At 38.1% G+C, this 17,045-nt stretch overlaps 1 protein-coding gene across 11 annotated transcripts in view; it reads left to right on the top strand.

Moving 5' to 3' along the window:
* The window catches only part of LOC103387282 (neurexin-1a), a 285,061-nt gene that overhangs the window by 64,150 nt on the left and 203,866 nt on the right, over positions 1-17,045 (top strand). The window lies entirely within an intron of this gene.

Genomic DNA, 17,045 nt, shown 5'->3' on the forward strand with positions numbered 1-17,045 from the left:
TTGCGGGAGAACATCGACCTGTGGGTCTCAACCTAAGATAATAATACAGTCATCCACTATGTCATTCATCTTCAACCACTTATCTTTCACTGAAAGTGAGAGATGACTGCAGCCAATCCTGGCTGACAGCTGCATAAAGGCAGGGTCGACCCACGGCAGGTCAACCAGCCCCTCACAGGCCTTGGATATAGTTGCTCCTTTTAAAATCTAAATTAAATTGGGTGATAAGTTGCAACCTTGGATAATTGAGAGCCCTCGTGTAAAAGACAGTGAGAGAGTGAAAAAAAAAACAGCCTCAGGTTTAAGTTTAACAGCAGAGGAGCTGTACTTTTCCCTCTCAGTTTATTTGACGGCACAATAACACAGTTTTCTTTTCTTTTTTCATTTGTTTTGTACAAACTGTTTAAAAAAATGACTCACTCCTTAGAGACAACAGAACATCTGTTTTGGTAGTAAAAATTAATTATCACTTGAATTTTTCCACATTTTTTCCACATGCGACGCCTTGATGTTTGCCTTTCCTTTAAGCACATTAAAGTATGACAAAAACCCTTCCGTGACTGACATATTGAGGCATGTTTTAATTAAAATAATCCTCCAGCCAATGTTGTTCCCACAGAACCATACATGATCCACAGTAATAATGTTCTAAAATGAATTCATTCAGATTCACACAATCCTTTCACCGCCAGTTTGACAACTTGAGCCACTGCATGTAAATTACCTTCGTATCAACATGTTGGACTTAATTAGATTTTTATATTGACCCGTGTCTGAGGTCTCAACTCTAAAGAACGCTCAGGGAGACCGTCTGTCTTAATGCTTCGTTTTGATTGGTTGTCTCCCTTAAGTGTTGAGAGATCTCATATGCAATAATGATCACCCAGGTATAGTTACTACTTATATAGTTCTATTTGTGTGTGTGTGTGTGTGTGTCCGGGGCCCATTAAATATAAAATATTAACTCTGTAGGTAGGTTTAATCTTTTGTGGGCAGTGTCCAAATTTTTGCTACAGCTAGCGTAGCTTTTCTGTGTATGCTTGAACTGAATGATGCATCCCTGCCCCCACATGGTCCAAAGCTGCATTATAACTCAGCGTCTCCGGTGTATTTAGTCGATAACATATGCAGTTAAGAAGGTGCAAAACTGAAATTGGGCGTTGGGACTTTTTGATTAATTTGCTAGATAAGCAACCAAGGCAAGAATAATGGAGAATGTTGGTCAGGTTCTATTTCTTGGCAACTTCTTGGCCATAATGTGTGCCTGTACGAATCTTACCTTCACAGTTCAGCATCCTGTAAACCTGCTTAGATTTTTTTTCTTGAGGTCCTTTCACCTCTAACCTTAACACAAGTCTCTACTTTCTTTGTTTTGGTTCGCTTGGTTGTTTTTCACCGCTGCTGTTGGAACGCTGAAGTATTTTCTCTGAGTTAATTATTAAAACATGACATTTCATGTTGTGTCTGCATAGACTCACTTTATACATTTCATGGTCCAGATGTCAGTAATAATTACTTTTAAGAAGCAAATCAAGCGTCTCATAATCATTGTTCTATCCACAACCGCTAGTTATATTATGCTGTACTTGTGGATTCAGTTCTTGTCATGCAGTTCTGTCAGCAGCTAATTGGCTAAATGTGAATCATAATGTGACTTTATGTTTTGATTTTATAGTGAATGTTTGCAGGGTTTTAATGAGATTATATAAATAATGATATTTTTGAATTTGTACCTAATCAATATGATTTTATTCCATAAATCCACATCCTCTTTCTGTTTTCCCTTCCCTCGTCCAGACTCATTTAATCCATGCTTTTCAGGAACTTTCCATGGTTCAAAAGCAGTGTGAAATGCAGTCCTTACAACTTGTGCCACATTTACATCCTCTGACAGTGCCATCCATCCTGGACGATTAAAGCTGTGTAACAAAACACCAAAACAACCTCGGGGAATTCACTAAGTGGAATTTTGCACTGTGGAGTCGCGGTCCAAGCGATTTCTTGTAGTCGACTGTGTCGCTGGAATTGCAAGGCTTTTTGCACATAAAGTGTTCGGCTCTGAAGGGAGCGAGGAGCAGAACAGGCAGTTAAGAGCAGAGGGAGGGAACACTGCACATGGGAAAGGAACAGAATGAGTGAAAATGAAATAAAAGTAGGTCTTACCAAATGTGGTCTTCTTTTATACTCTATATGCTGCTAAAGAACTGCCGATAGTTACATGTTCCTGTGTACTTCAACAGTAATGTGGTGTATAAGAGGCATGTCTTACATCAGGCTGTAATAAAAATGACAGAAATGTCCTGATTTTACCAGAGCAGGGGGATGGGGTTGATGAATCAAACATTGAAATAATCAATAATCAATCAGCTGTGATAGGAAGTTAAAACAGAACAAATGACAAAGGGAACTCAGAAGTAGAGGCAATGGCAGAGAATAAAACAAAAGAGTTAAATTGAAGTTGAATTCGTTGTGGAAAAACTCAATGAAGTACACTGAGTCATCACGATGTTGTGGGAGTGTTACACCATCCACTTTAAAGAAACAAAAGAACTCTAACGATCTGTGATGGGTTAGGCTGATCCCTGAGACAGGGATGCTGAAATACTTATTTTTTCTACTACTGCTATGTAGAAAATTAATTCTTTGTCTTCTTCTTCTTCTGCTGCTGCTGTCTGTTTCCTTCATGTGTCGTCATCATCAAACCAAACAGTTTTCACCTATTTAGCAATTAATAAAACCTCATATGAAAAAAAAATCAAACCTTTTTGTTTGTGCTCTTGCTGTCTTTTATCGTCCTACAGGAGTGCTTTGGAGAATGATCGTTATTCCACGTGTGTCAATGTTCACCTCCTGTTCATATTCATCTCTGATGAACATGACATTGAGCAGATGGATTTAGACACAGGAATTTATCAATAGTTCCAACCGACACCTTCACCCCAGACAGCTTTTATGTGGCAGGAAACAAAAGGTCACAGATGACTAAACTGACCAATCAATCAAAGGCACAAAGTGACATTTTGTTTTTGTTCGTTCTTCTCCTGCCCTATTCGACTATTTCATCTCCACATCTCTTCGATCACTATCACCGCAGACGGCTGCAGATGCACGATGAGCCGAAAGACAAGTATTGAGGGTTTGTGACAAATCCTCATGTATCTCTTCCTTATTTCCCTTTCTTCCTTTATTGACACAACATTGGCCTCTCGCTGTCTGCACTGCAGACTGTCCTCTCTTCCATTTCTCCTCCACTTGCTTTCACCGTGGTCTAATTACATGGTGGACAGAATGATCGATACAGGGGGAGGGGGAAAGTCCCCAGCAGGCAGCATGAGGACCTTCTCCATCCCCTTGAGTTGGCCCTTCTCGTACTTACATTTGTTCACTAGTAAGTCATCTTGACTTTTTGCACACATTAGGCTGAGGCTTTTTGTACTGTGTGTCTATTCCCTAAGAAGAAGGCATACTGCATAAACAGAGGAAATGCATTATGGTCCAGCCCCAGGGTAAATATGCTCCAGAAAGTAGGTTAGACACAGGGTTTATGATAAGTCACATTAATATTTGATTTTCATATAGAAGTGGATGATGCTTGGTTTTGTTTGCAGTGTTTTTTTTAAAATACTTATATATTACATTCTGTTGACAAACAAAAATATTAATACTGCAGTTGTACTCACATTGAACACATCACAAAATAAAATGCAAAAAAATTGGTATTCTAATATTTCCTTCAGTTTAAAGTAGAAGTGGATTTTGAGTTGAATAAGTAATTGTATTGGGAAAAAAATGTACTAGTATAAGGATGTGATGTGAGTGGAGTAGATGTACAAATACATTCCATATTTTACATCACTCTACTACATACCTTTTTCTGTCTTTGTCCCTGATCTTTAATATCATTTCTATTTACTTGCATATAGGCATTCATCACTTTCACATCCTTCTATATAAAAACATAATTTACCCAACATTTGAATGAGCACAAAAAGACTTCATTCATAATCATTTTTTTTAATGCTTAGAGGAATAAAAGAAAAATCCTTGAGTACTTTTTCCTATGAAGTTATAGTTTTTGGTAGAGGTTTAGATTTTATATCTGCAAATAGGTAAAAGCATCATTCTTGTTGTTGTTGTTTGGAGGTTGCAGCTGCGTCAGGTAAATAAATTTGCAGAGGAAATTTTAGAAAGGAAACAGTTTGTCCTCCCTCTTTGTTTCATTCATTTTGTTCAATATTGGGATTTAAGTGTGTTGTTATCATAAAATACATTTGATTAGCACTTCTCATTCTGCCCTCTAGGAGGAGATCTAAGCAGGTGTGAATGACTGAGAATTTACACGTTTTTTTTAATTTTCTTGTAAATAGACCACAGTGTGGTTGACTGCGGTGCAGCACTGTTGATATGGCACTCCACATGTGGATATCACCAAACTTTATTAGTATTCTTTAGTCAGACAGATTCAAGTGTCTGATCTCAGAAAATCGTTGCTGAACTTCAACCCCTCCCTTCTTTTGTCTCTCAGGTCTATATTTGTTCTGGCCACGGCCTTAAATCTGAACATAGTTGTACTGACACGGCAGGTTGAGAGGCAAGCACAAAGCTGCAGCTAATTAAAGAAGGCAAACTTCAGTGGTCTTGTCTCACCCTCATTGACCTTTATCAGAACACTGGCATTCATGTCGGGCAAAGGCAGTCGGTTTTCAGTGAGAGCGGCGTGGAGGAAGTAGTACAATCAGGAGCTCATTAGATTGCACCGGAGATTGTCCTGCCGCTGAGGCGTCCAGTGATGCTTAACAATCCAACACATTAGAAAAGGGGATTTAGGCTGTGGGTAGTTCATGTCACTGGACACAAAAACAAGAGTCAAGTTTAAAACAGGTATTTTACATAGTTAAAACTTCACTGTCGACTGTCAACACTGTCACAGCGACACCCCAAACCTGTTAGAACACAGAACTGTTTAGTGTTGCTTCAGAAAACCTTGCTCAGTCAGAGCTGTCAAATTATTATTTTTACACTCATGAATATTAAACAGTAAAATTAGCAGTTTGACGAAGTGACATATTTATTTCCGTAAGTGCAGCAGGGAAAATTGTTCTAATTTTTAATATTCTTTTTTGACATTTTTCCACATTAACACATTCCCAAAAGACAAAAGACGAAAGAACAAAGATGGTGCTTGATAAATCTGGAATCCCATAATCTTTCACCAGAATTTCTGCCTGGTAATAATTTTTGAAATTACTTATGTGATTATTTTAGCTTGCAACCAAGGCTTTTGGTCAAGGTCATTCTCAACTGTGTGTCTCGAATAATAAAAGAGAGTCTGGGATGACATGGGTCGGAGTTCATAATTTTCTGTAATTTGATATCCTTAGGTGTGTATCCTGCAAAGCTCTCTTTGGCCTATACACAGGCCTATAGGAGATGTACTAACAGTTCATCTGACCTGCAGTCCTAACCATGGAGGATACAGAGGAAACATATAAATATAACTCTGAGCTCAGTCTGCAGAGGACAGGTCTAAGTGGACCTGCGAGCTCTTGCTTTGAGGGGTTGGAAATGTGAAATCCTTCTTAGGAAACACCACTCGTACAGGATGTAAAACAAATAATGGTTACATTATATATATATATATATATATATATATATATATATATATAAGCCAATGGAAAACAGATTAAAAATCTGTAGTCTGTTTCAGTGACGGGGAGGGAGTGTGTTGCTGTTCTTACTCATGAAGGTCAGGAAGCTGTGTGAATGAATAACAACACATATTTTCACCTGCACTGTTCCCTCAACACCTTAGCCTAGACATCGCTGTGACCTCAGCCGGCGACTACTGACGATTAGCCATGGGGAGGTGATAACTCACACTGACAGAGCTCCGTGTCACAGAGTTTGAGTCGTTCTCCCCAAGCAATGGAAAAAAAAGAAGATACTCTCAACAAATGCAAGCATTTGAACAACTTTTTCCTTCCACTTTCACTTATGCCAGAGTTTTTGGGGTAAACTTCATCCCCTAAGGACTTTGTCACTGACATTTTTGTCTCTTGAATTGAAGACACATTTTTGGGTCAGCTCAGGTTGACAGAGTAAGGAGTGAGCAGATAGTAATCTGGATTACTGTCCAACTGCTGTGGCTTTTTTAAATCACGATGCTGACAAACACCATGGCAACCACTGATGAAGGCTTCGTTTGAAAGTAATTCCAAGTATAGAGCAGAATGACACCAGATGAAATGAAATAAAAATACCTTATCTTAATTTAGCTGTGCATTCACAGATTATGGTTAATTCACAACACAATCATTTCTATTATGTTCAATCTTTAAAGATTGTGTTTTCTTTTGTCCTGAAATCACTAAAGACATCCCTTCTGTCTGACAAAACATCAAAATGCCTGTCCGCCACATACAGGGAGAAAGTGTGTACACCAGTATCAGTGCTGTGTCTGATAACTGAGAAAAAATCCTATCCCTAACCCTCTAAGTAACAACATTTATTTAATTAATTCAAGTTAGGATGGAAAAATCATCCTAGCTCTGATATTTCCAAATCCCATCTGAGTATATATATAGTTTTTAAATTCTAGGCTTCATTTAAATAAAATAAATCCCAGAGCTTGATCCTGGGAGCCGGTGCTACCTGTTAACATTACATCCTTACTGTAAGGACGGGGATTAAGGAAGCTTTTAAGTGGGCTTTTAGACAGTGCCAGTGTGTCTGTTTGTGTCTTGCGTCAAGCTGACAGAAATTCAATAATTCCGGGGTCTCATTAAGTGCTGGCAATTTAGCTGCTGTAACGTGTCAGGAGCACATCTGCAGTGAGAGCCCCTCAGCACACCAAGTCTGGTTGCAGCACAGTCTGCAGCAGCATTAGCCGTTGTTGTTCATGCAGCACCTCACCCCGGTGCCCGGTGATTCACAATCCCTATTCAGAGAGAGAGAGAGAGAGAGAGAGAGAGAGAGAAAGAGAGAGAGATACCTTCTCACAGCTGCTCCACCCTCCAACCTCTCTCTTCTAGCTCTGCTACTGACCGAAAAAAGAGAGGGAATCAATGAAACCAAGAATCAATAGAAGCTCACATCACTGAAACTATCTGAGCCTTTTTTCTCTCTCTTTCTTTTTTTTAAAGGTGATGTTAATTTCAATGGTGAAAAATAGCTGTAGTGTGTTGCTAATTAATTTTCCACCATCGATGTAGTTGATGGAGGGGCAAACCAGTGTGGTGTCAGGAGGTGCACCATCTATTCCATTATCACAGGCTGCTCAGAGTTAATTTACCCATCAGCCCTTATAGAAGATTGAAGAATATCCCGAAATTTTGTCACTAATTTCATGCTGTTCGAACATTAAACCATTCATCTGTGTGTGAGTGGGAGCAGGAACCACACACGTGCCCTCACACACTCGGTAAATATAAGACAGCTGCTCTAAATCATATCCTTGTTTGGTGATTCAACCTTCACAGGTCAAAATTCACACACACTTTCTCACCACTGTCTTTTATCTCCATTGTAACCGGCCCCTTGCTTTTGTGACCGGGAACTCTGTTTTGCGGTGAAAAATGGTATTGTGTCAAAGCTGACTTTATTTCAAATGGGAGGGGAGACGGATCGCACAGACGCTGTCAGGGGTTCATTTATACCAAACGCGTCAGGCAGAAAGGGGGCAACCCTGTACAACTTAATGATGTGACTGAAGTAACAAAATCCAAAGTGTGTTCATCAGGGCCATTATGTCCAGTCATTCATCAGCACGCCGGCGGCGGTGGCACTATAATTTGTTTACTTAATGTAATGACCTGCTGCCACAGCAGACTATGAAATGAGCGTTTGTCAGCCCTCCCTTATTATGAATCTGATAAATACACTCAGAATACATATACAATACATTTTCTTAAATCTTCATTTGAACCTTTCCTCAGTCAGACTCTGTTTGATACTCTAATACAGTTCCCTTCTGTGAGTGTTAGATAGAATTTCTTCTTTGTAGAATTCCTGGGGATTTCTTTCACAATAGGTCACAACCTGCTTCCTTGCCTCCTCTAAGGACTGATATTGAGATACCTTCTAACGTTCTTTCAGTTTGTCGAGGACAAAAAAGAAATTCTATCAAAATAGATCCATTTTAACAGGTTTTGCTGCCAGCTCAAATTAAACCTAATGCAGCTCAATGCTGCACAATTACATCACGATACATCTGTCCTTCAGCTTGGGAAACATGATTTAGTTTATTAATTCAGATACCTTTCGAAATGACAACATCTGTACTGGTACTTTTTGACTAACCCTGACATTTTGCTCTGTATTTTGTATGAGATTAAGAATATATTTCTCCCCTGATCTATTTAAAAAATATATATAAAAAATAGTTTTTTGACAATGAATCCAAAGGGCTGGAGATTATCATAGAAATGTAACAAATAGATTGGTATATTTAAGCTTGAAGGAGTATTTGCTATACAACTTTTAACAATCTGACTTCATTCCTTGGTAAATTGATATGCACGCTGTTACAATCTCCTGTAATTACACTCTCTGACGCAGGGCATAAGGCACAGCTTTTGTAAACTGAAGAGACCTGCCATCATTTCTTTTCTGTCTTATCCCTTGAGGCACTGACTACTTCCTGTGTCTCTTCAGAGAAGTTGTGTAAAGATATGGCTACAGGCGATTGATTGAATAATCCTCCACGGCCCTTATCTCAGCCCAGTTCCTCACTCCATCCAACTTCCTGAGTAAATCTCCATATCGCCTCACTCTGAACCATAGACTACAAGTGAAAATTGCGCTCCCATCTCCACATCCTGCCCCTTATCTTTCTCACTTTTTCCTTGTCACTTTGCTTTTCTTCTATTTATTTCTCACTGATAGTTTTGTGAATTTGTAAAACCTTTATTTCATCCTTTTTTCACCTTCACTGAGGGCAGAGAAGAACTGTCTCTGATGATCTGGGGTCTTTTTATTATTATTATTATTATTATTTTACTATCTCATGTGTATATGATACTGAAATATTAACACAAATAGGATGGAGGGATTTTGTCATCTAAAATATTTTCTACTTTTTCTACCACATATGGTGATTTTTCTTCTATCCCTCCTTCAGATTGTTTTCCTTGTCAGTGTACTGTATGAACATGGATGAAATCAATGCCTGACTCCCCTCACTTTAACCTTGAAATGTCATTGGTGTCTTTGCGTTTAAGCCAAGCTGGGCTCCAGCTAATTTAACTAAACGAGGATGTCTCCCAGCTGAGATGGAAAGATGAAGGGAAACCTTGGCTGCATGGCATTTATCCCTGAAGGAATGAGTATGGATTCATTAGCAGACGTGCGGCATTCATGCAGTTTCATCCAACTGTCAATTCATAAGATCAGGGAAGTCACCATATGGACTTTATTAATAAATATCCAACGCTGAGAAATATACTTATGTTTATTATTTACAGCTCTTTTTTTATGTAAATAAATTCGGTAATTGTGTCTCACACCTGGTTTTGCTATTAGGTCCTGCTATTAGAAGCATAACATGCATTTGTCCCATTAAAGGAAAACAACTGCTCATTGTGCCAAATCCTCACATCAAACATTCATGCTGTGAGAGGGAACACAGCCAGTCATGGTGCTGAGGCAGCATGTACAGTTGTAGTTGGATACATGTTTTTCAGTGAGAGTCAAACAGTGAGTCCATTCATAAATCATTAAAATTCCACTCGTGAGCTCCAACATGACAAACGATTGCCAACAAATAACTGACGCTAAGTGAATAAATGAACATTTAATTGAGGGTTGTTGTGGACAATCATAGAAATTACTATGAATAATGGCCTAGGAAATTAGACAGCGTGTCCGACCAATCCCTAAGTGCTTTCTTTCTGTCATTGCACCTAACAGTGGAAGAGAAGGAGAAACTATTAGGTTTGAATGGTCTCCGCGTTGGTCGAATGTTATCATGAAAACAGTAGGATTGATCTGAGTTGCTGAAGAACATGTTCAACTAATGAAGGGTAGTATTGGGCAGTTTTATTTGAAGAAGATCTCTGGGCACCATCAAGCTTTCCTGTGTGCAGCTCAGACTGCATGGTGACATGTAACAGGTAACATGTAACCCACAGGGGGAGCACCACGGCTCCCCCTGTGGCTGTCCACCTTGGCACCACGGCTCCCCCTGTGGCTGTCCATCTTAGTAATTGTAATAAAACAGTTTGAAAACCAACGTTAACATACTGCACCTCTGTTTTCCAGAGGCTAATGTCAGTGTTTATTTCTCTTAGGCTTTGTAGGTGTCATATAGTGTTCTGCTGTATGACTGAAAAAATGATTAGGTCAAATAGTCAGGATTACCAATGTTTTTTTAGGTTCAAACAGTATGGGCATCACAACAATATGGGCTAGATGCAACTCCAAGTGTTGAGAATCAGCAGGTGCAAAAGAACCTGATGGTATTTAAATAGCTGCAGGATATTGAAAAACAATCTGAGATATGATAAACTTTAAGTACAGCTTCAATTATATCATATTAAATATGTTAACTGTCTAATTAACACATTGTTGAAACCATTAAGGTTTTGGCTGTGGCTGCATGGTTTGAATGAAAATGGCAGCAAGAAAGAAAGAACGGAGCAGAAAGTGAGAGGAGATGAAGAAAAGAAACAACAAATGATATGCGTGTTATCACCAGTGCAAAAGACCAGACAAATGATTTATGTATGTATATACAGTGTGAACTGCTGCTGTTGGCTAGTGGATCATCTTCTCATTCCCATCTTTAAATTGTTATTACTTGATGCAGCTATTGTATGACTGTACTGTAGTATTACATTAAGATAATCACAGTAGGTCACATTTTAGGGCCAGTTGTACCAAAAAAATGAAATGTCATACCTTATGTGATAAACTATTGTACAGTTATAAGAATAGTGAAGGATGATCTAAGAGAAAATGACTGCGTTGAAAAGTTCAACAGCAGCAGACAGTAATGACTGCTTGTGGTGCTTTGTGGTGGAATCGGTCTCTGCACCTCCCTCTGTGTTGCACCAGAATGCCCCTGAGTAGGTGGGAAGTGTTATCCAAGATTCTCCATGACGACGTGAGCATCCTTACATCTGACATTATTACACCAGAGTGTCTGGTTTAATTCAACATTGGCAGTTTGTTCAGTTTGCTGCTAACAACAAACCCTGAGGCCCAGTAATACAACTGCTAACCACACAGTTGGAGATGGTTTGGGTTTTTCTTTTTCCTGTGTTAGGGAGTAACTTCAACAAGTTATACTTTTTATACTTTATTGCAGATTTGTGTTTTCTCGGTCTTTTTTAAAGAAATGTATATATTGTATCTATAATATACAATATATAGGTATGTACTAGATATACAATATACACAACATATAGGTATATACTATATACATATATAGATAGATAGATAGATAGATAGATAGATAGATAGATAGATAGATAGATATAGATATTGTGCTTTATGTGGTTTGTTAATTTATTATTGTTCTGATAATGGAACAAATAACAAAAAAAAGGGTATTGTCTTGCTGGAGCAGGAAACGTTTTTGAGAATATTTAAATGAACTATGAAGCTTAGAGATACTAGTAGAGGAATTGGTGAAGGCCACAAAACAAGGACCACAACAAAAATTAGTGACATTTCAGAAAAATTAAGCCACTTAAACCCCACCAGCTGTATCCCCCTTATTACTTTACTTGAATTACTTTTAAAATCAGCAAAGACCCTTTTATTTCATTCTTAGGTTTAACCATGCAACCACGCCAAAATACAGAGTTGAGGCTGTTTATCATACAGAGGTGTTGGTTTTAAATCATTTTATTTCTGATATCATGTAAAAGATGGAAAAAGTAAAGGCTGGATTTCATTGGATAAGAAGGAACAGCTCAAACTAATCAGAGTGTGGCCTGCAATCACCAAGGTGAGATTGGAAGCCAAAGTGAAGCAATCAGGGACTGGGTTGGAGAGCAGGGGGAGGGGTACGGCTGCAGAATCAAACAGGAACTGGAGAGTGTGCTACCATAGGTGTATACTGTAAAAAACAGCACAGCAGTGGCAGCCACGTCACTGAGTTTCAATTGTTAACCAGAGAGAAAGGCAAATGTGGTTTTTTTTTTTAGTTTTCCACTAACAGCATTCCTCCAAATGTGATTCTAGGGACAAATATATTTTGCACCTTACCCACCTTCACTCTTGCCTGTGACATGTAAATATGTTATAAAACAAGCTGGGTGAATAAACTAATAAATGATCTCCAGAGTTAAATGACTCGTTTTATTTGATTGACTCAAGATCACACTTAAAATGGAAATGAACCTGAGCAGAAGTGACAGCCCCTTCAGTGTAATGCATTGTGGTCTCTCTCGGATTTCAGATTGAAAAAGCCCCACCATCCTCTGCCACAGAAGTGGTTAATGAAGTGTTTTCCCGGACCCCGGTTGGCAGTTTGACGAAACCACAGAACAGGGCAAACCTTTTTTTCCCCCTTTCCCCTGATGAAAGAACAGGGAAGTGAGATGGCTGTGAATTGGCCGATTATTCTTCCTGTCAAGAGCAGCGATGTGAAAGCAACCAGCCTTTACCACACAGCTGTTAAACCCTTATAATTATTGTAGCTTTTCACGTTGCACAGAATTCAAAGACTCAATTTATGGATTAATACTGTTCATGTGGAGTCTTTTGGGGATGTTTTAGCTTCTGGAACTGTGCATTCAAACTAGCAGCAATTAGAAAATATGAAGAAATATTCCATCTCAAGATATCGTTTTATATTTATTAAATTATCTTCATTTATCCAGGAACCTCCATTGACATTAAATATCTCTCTCACAAACACAGCTGGTGAAGTTAAAACAAAAAGGAAACTCATCAGCAGCAAAATTATCCTTTTTATCTAGAAAGAAAAAGAAAATCATACAAAAAACCCAAGGACCAATGTATTTGCTCACTTTTTTGGATTGTTAAAAAACATTTGTTTGCAGTAGACACTGCCACCCAAGAATCATATTTTAAAAAGATTTAACTAGGATTATATTTTTAATACACAAAAATGAAAAATGGAAAATTATTTCCATTCACTTAGAAGAAGTGAAGAATAAAAAATCAAATACTAGAATTTAACATCTAAAATTAAGTGTTGTCATTGAGAAAAATACTTGAAATTATTCAAACCAACTGGAAGTCAGAAAACAATTTAATTAAAGAGAAAAATAAGGTTATAAACAAAACATAAAACCTTTTTTTATTGACCTAACTTTTTTAAAATAATCAAGAAGGTTTAAATCCAACATTGCTGTTGGTATGATTGATGCTCACACTATGGTTCAGGGTATATGGTTTTCATTGCAGTATTATACACACAGAGATATCTACCAGAACTTAAGTCTAGCTTTAAAAAACCACTGCTTTAAGAAAAAACAGTTAATCTAACTGTTTAATGAAGTGAAAGACAAGAAATCTTTAAGCACAGGAACAATAGAGCTAAAGGGTCATTAATCACTTAGTCATTGTCTGCCTGCTCATCCCTTTATCACTGCGCTCTATTCACGCCACTGCCTCAGTGACAACAGGCTGATGTTACCACCTCAGTTTACAGATGTGAAAAATGTAATGTCCTAGAAAGTCAGCTTTTTATTTATTTTTTATTCATTTGTTTTATTTTTTAAAGATTATTTTGCACAGATTTTCCATTGTGGCAATAATTGAATTTAGCTTTAAAAGACATTTAAAAAATCTGTACAATATATCAGCTAAAAAGTAATTAATGATATCCAGGACTTGAAGGAACTATTTTGGTGATAGATCTTACCGTTATTGAAATACCAAAGCAGAGGTCTGGTGAGAGAGGGAGTTTTTGCACAGGGATTTTGTGGCGTGTATGTGTCCTAAAGTTCGAGTAACAGTCGGTTCTACTGAAGTGACTCAATAACAGGGAGTATTGCTTTCTCTTGGCAGAAGGATAACTGTGCCCAGAGCTACTCCACTGTGGATCCAGATCATCAGCTTTCCTCTCAGGTAGTGACCATTATCGTCACACGTAGGATCCTGTCCCCTGGCTGAAATGAAATCACAGTCCCAGCCTCCAGATCGCTTCTTCACGCTGATTATTTTGATTGTGTTAAACTGTTGGCAGATGATGCCACATCCTGAGGTTTCCACTGACTGACTCTGTCCTTGGTTCTGAACCCTCAGCTATCCTGGTTAAAGTCGCCAGGCTTCTAAATTGACTCTGGTGTCTTTAGTAGCTTCAGTGTTAGTTAAAGTGCAGTGGTAAGGCTTGGCTTCACCAACTTCCTAACCTCTTTGATAAAATTTTCTAACTTTGTCAGGCCTGTTGTCAATCCTTTGGTTGCTTTTGCCTATTTTGTACAGTATTTAATATCCTCACCATATAATGCTCCTAAAAAGTATATGAAACATGATGGGCTCATACTTGCAGTAGTTTTTCTCATTTTCTCCTTTAAACTGCCTTTTTCTTCAATTGCCTGCTAAATTCCAAGTCATTCTTGCTGCTGTGGACATGACTTCTTAGAAATGACCTTGGCTAAATGGAAGAACTCAGAAGAAGAATGACGTAGCAGAGTGAAGATAGAAGCTACAGATCAGTTGGTCCATTATGCGTCAGTGAAATAAATTATCTGATGATTCAATGCCAGTCTTAAGATCTTCCCTTTATAGCTGGCTAACTGCTCATTGGATATTAACAGGTTTGGCTAATGCAATGCTTTTATGTTATTTACTTGTTTTGGATATAAATTCAGCTGAAGCCTGTTCTATTTCAAAACAGACGACAATCCCAAATGATAAGGGACTAAAGCTGCCATAAAATGCTCACATTGCTATTTGTGATCAGCAGGTGTGTCAACATTTTCATCTTATCAGGCCATTTCACACCTGCCTGCTTTTCCATTGAATATTATTTCATATTATCATAAATGCCCCAGTGATATGGCTGATACTCTGTGACTTCCTTTTCAGTGCATATTGCTGTCATGAACTTTGCCAAGTTTGGCAAGACCAAAAAAAAAAAAAAATCAACAAAACCTAAATTCACTTAGAGTGTATAACATAAAAGTAATTAAATGTACTAAAACAAATAACTTGACTAGATAGTGTTTTGTAAACATGTCAAACTCCAGAAATCCCATCTTGACATGTGGGTAAATAATCCTCTAGTGGCTGCGTCTGATGAAGGATTTGGGGAAAAATAGGGAATGTTGCTGCATGCCTCTGTGAGGATTAATGTGCAATTCCTGATACGGTCAAGGTTTTCTTTAATACCTTTGAGAATTCTTGTTCAGATCCATTATTCATCAGATTCACAGGAATTACAACTGGAGTCGCATACACAAACATTAGGTGTAAACAGTTGCTTGCATGTTTATTTACACATTGTCATGAGGATCCCTGGCAGCCCAGGCCAGAGAGCTCATGAATAGTGCAGATAAGACTGGATGAAGACCTCCGAAAGGAAGTAGGCTTTTTTTTTCCTTTATAATGCAGAACCACTGTTGTAGCTGTGATGATCTCCGGTGATATACTGGTTCAATTGTTGGAAGAAAATTCCCCTGATCTTTGAGATCCCTGCTGTACCCAAGGGTCTGACGCCAAGATTGAAAACGGGGGCCACAAGTGCAATTGAATCACTACGGCCAGAAACTAGGGTCATACCAGTGCTTTTTGATCTAGGTTTTATTACACATATAACAGCTGTAGAACAAATATGTCTGACACACACTCACACTCACACTCACACACACACACCATTATCTATATAGTACAGACTTGACAGTATGAGGCAATGGCACCAGTGCATGTCAAGAGTTTTCAGCAGTGGTGTAAATTTGTCTTTCCATCTACAGCTTATTTAAACATAGGAGTAAAGGCAGCATTTTATCTGCGATTATAATGAAGTTCTACCAACTGATTCTATTGATCTCAAAATAATATAAACATTATTTCTAATGATTTTCAACATGGCTATCGATGAAAGAATTAGCAGAAAGTTGCAATTAATTCGACCTGAAATGTTTCTTTTCTGTGATGGTATCGTCTGTGAGGGTGAAAAAAAAAACATCTCTTCTCCACTAGAACGCTGTAAAACAAACATGTTTGTCCTACAAAATGCATTAAATGGATCCACCCTACCACCATGATACTGAATGTGAAGAGTTAGAGGCAATATGCACAACCAGATAAAGGCACCTAGTGAAGAAAGAAATAGTGGCGGAGAGAAGAAAATCAATTGATTCAATAATCTCTGGATCCCGTGTCAATAAGAAAAGAAGCAATTTGTTCCAGGCTGTTTGGTCGGACCTTAGATTCTAGGTTTTAATCAGATTTTTGGCATGTTAATGCTTCTCTCATGCATCTTCAGTAGGGTCATTATGTAACAGTCAATACAATCAGTAAACTCATTTAAGCCGGACATGTGACCGGCTCTGTCATCCATACTTCTACGTTTCATTAATTCCCTTTAAAATGAAACAAATAGTTGAAGTGGCCTTTCTCCTCATCTAATAACATTAGTGATACTGAATTCTCCAATCATGAAGAATAAGAAGGAAACCAATGAACAAGTTAGTATATATATATCCTTTATGTTGCACCCAAATGTCAAAAATAAAAGCACGGGAAATTTGACATTGACAAAGGAATGCTGTTATTTCCTCAGCAGTCAGTTGATTCAGTGTTTTTCAGTGTTTTCTTATAGACCCTGCCATCACCATTTGGACCTTATGGACAATTTATTTTGGAAGCTGCGATTCAGCACATTCAATTTGAAATGAAGTGACTGTTCCTACATTCTGGGTCAGTTCATGACCCAGAATTGAAACTGCAGTGTGAAAAGTGGCAGCGGTGTTTTATATTTTACTCATAAACACTTAAATATTTCAACATTCCCTTTATTTATTTTCTACGTATTTTCCTTCTCTTCTAATCTTTTCAGTATTTTTACCTCAAGGTTGAATAGTAACTTTGCTGGTGTAATAGTTGTATACTTTTGTTCCTACACT

Source organism: Cynoglossus semilaevis, chromosome 12 (genome assembly GCF_000523025.1).
Source record: "Cynoglossus semilaevis isolate Cse_v1.0 chromosome 12, Cse_v1.0, whole genome shotgun sequence".
Classification (NCBI taxonomy): Eukaryota; Metazoa; Chordata; class Actinopteri; order Pleuronectiformes; family Cynoglossidae; genus Cynoglossus; species Cynoglossus semilaevis.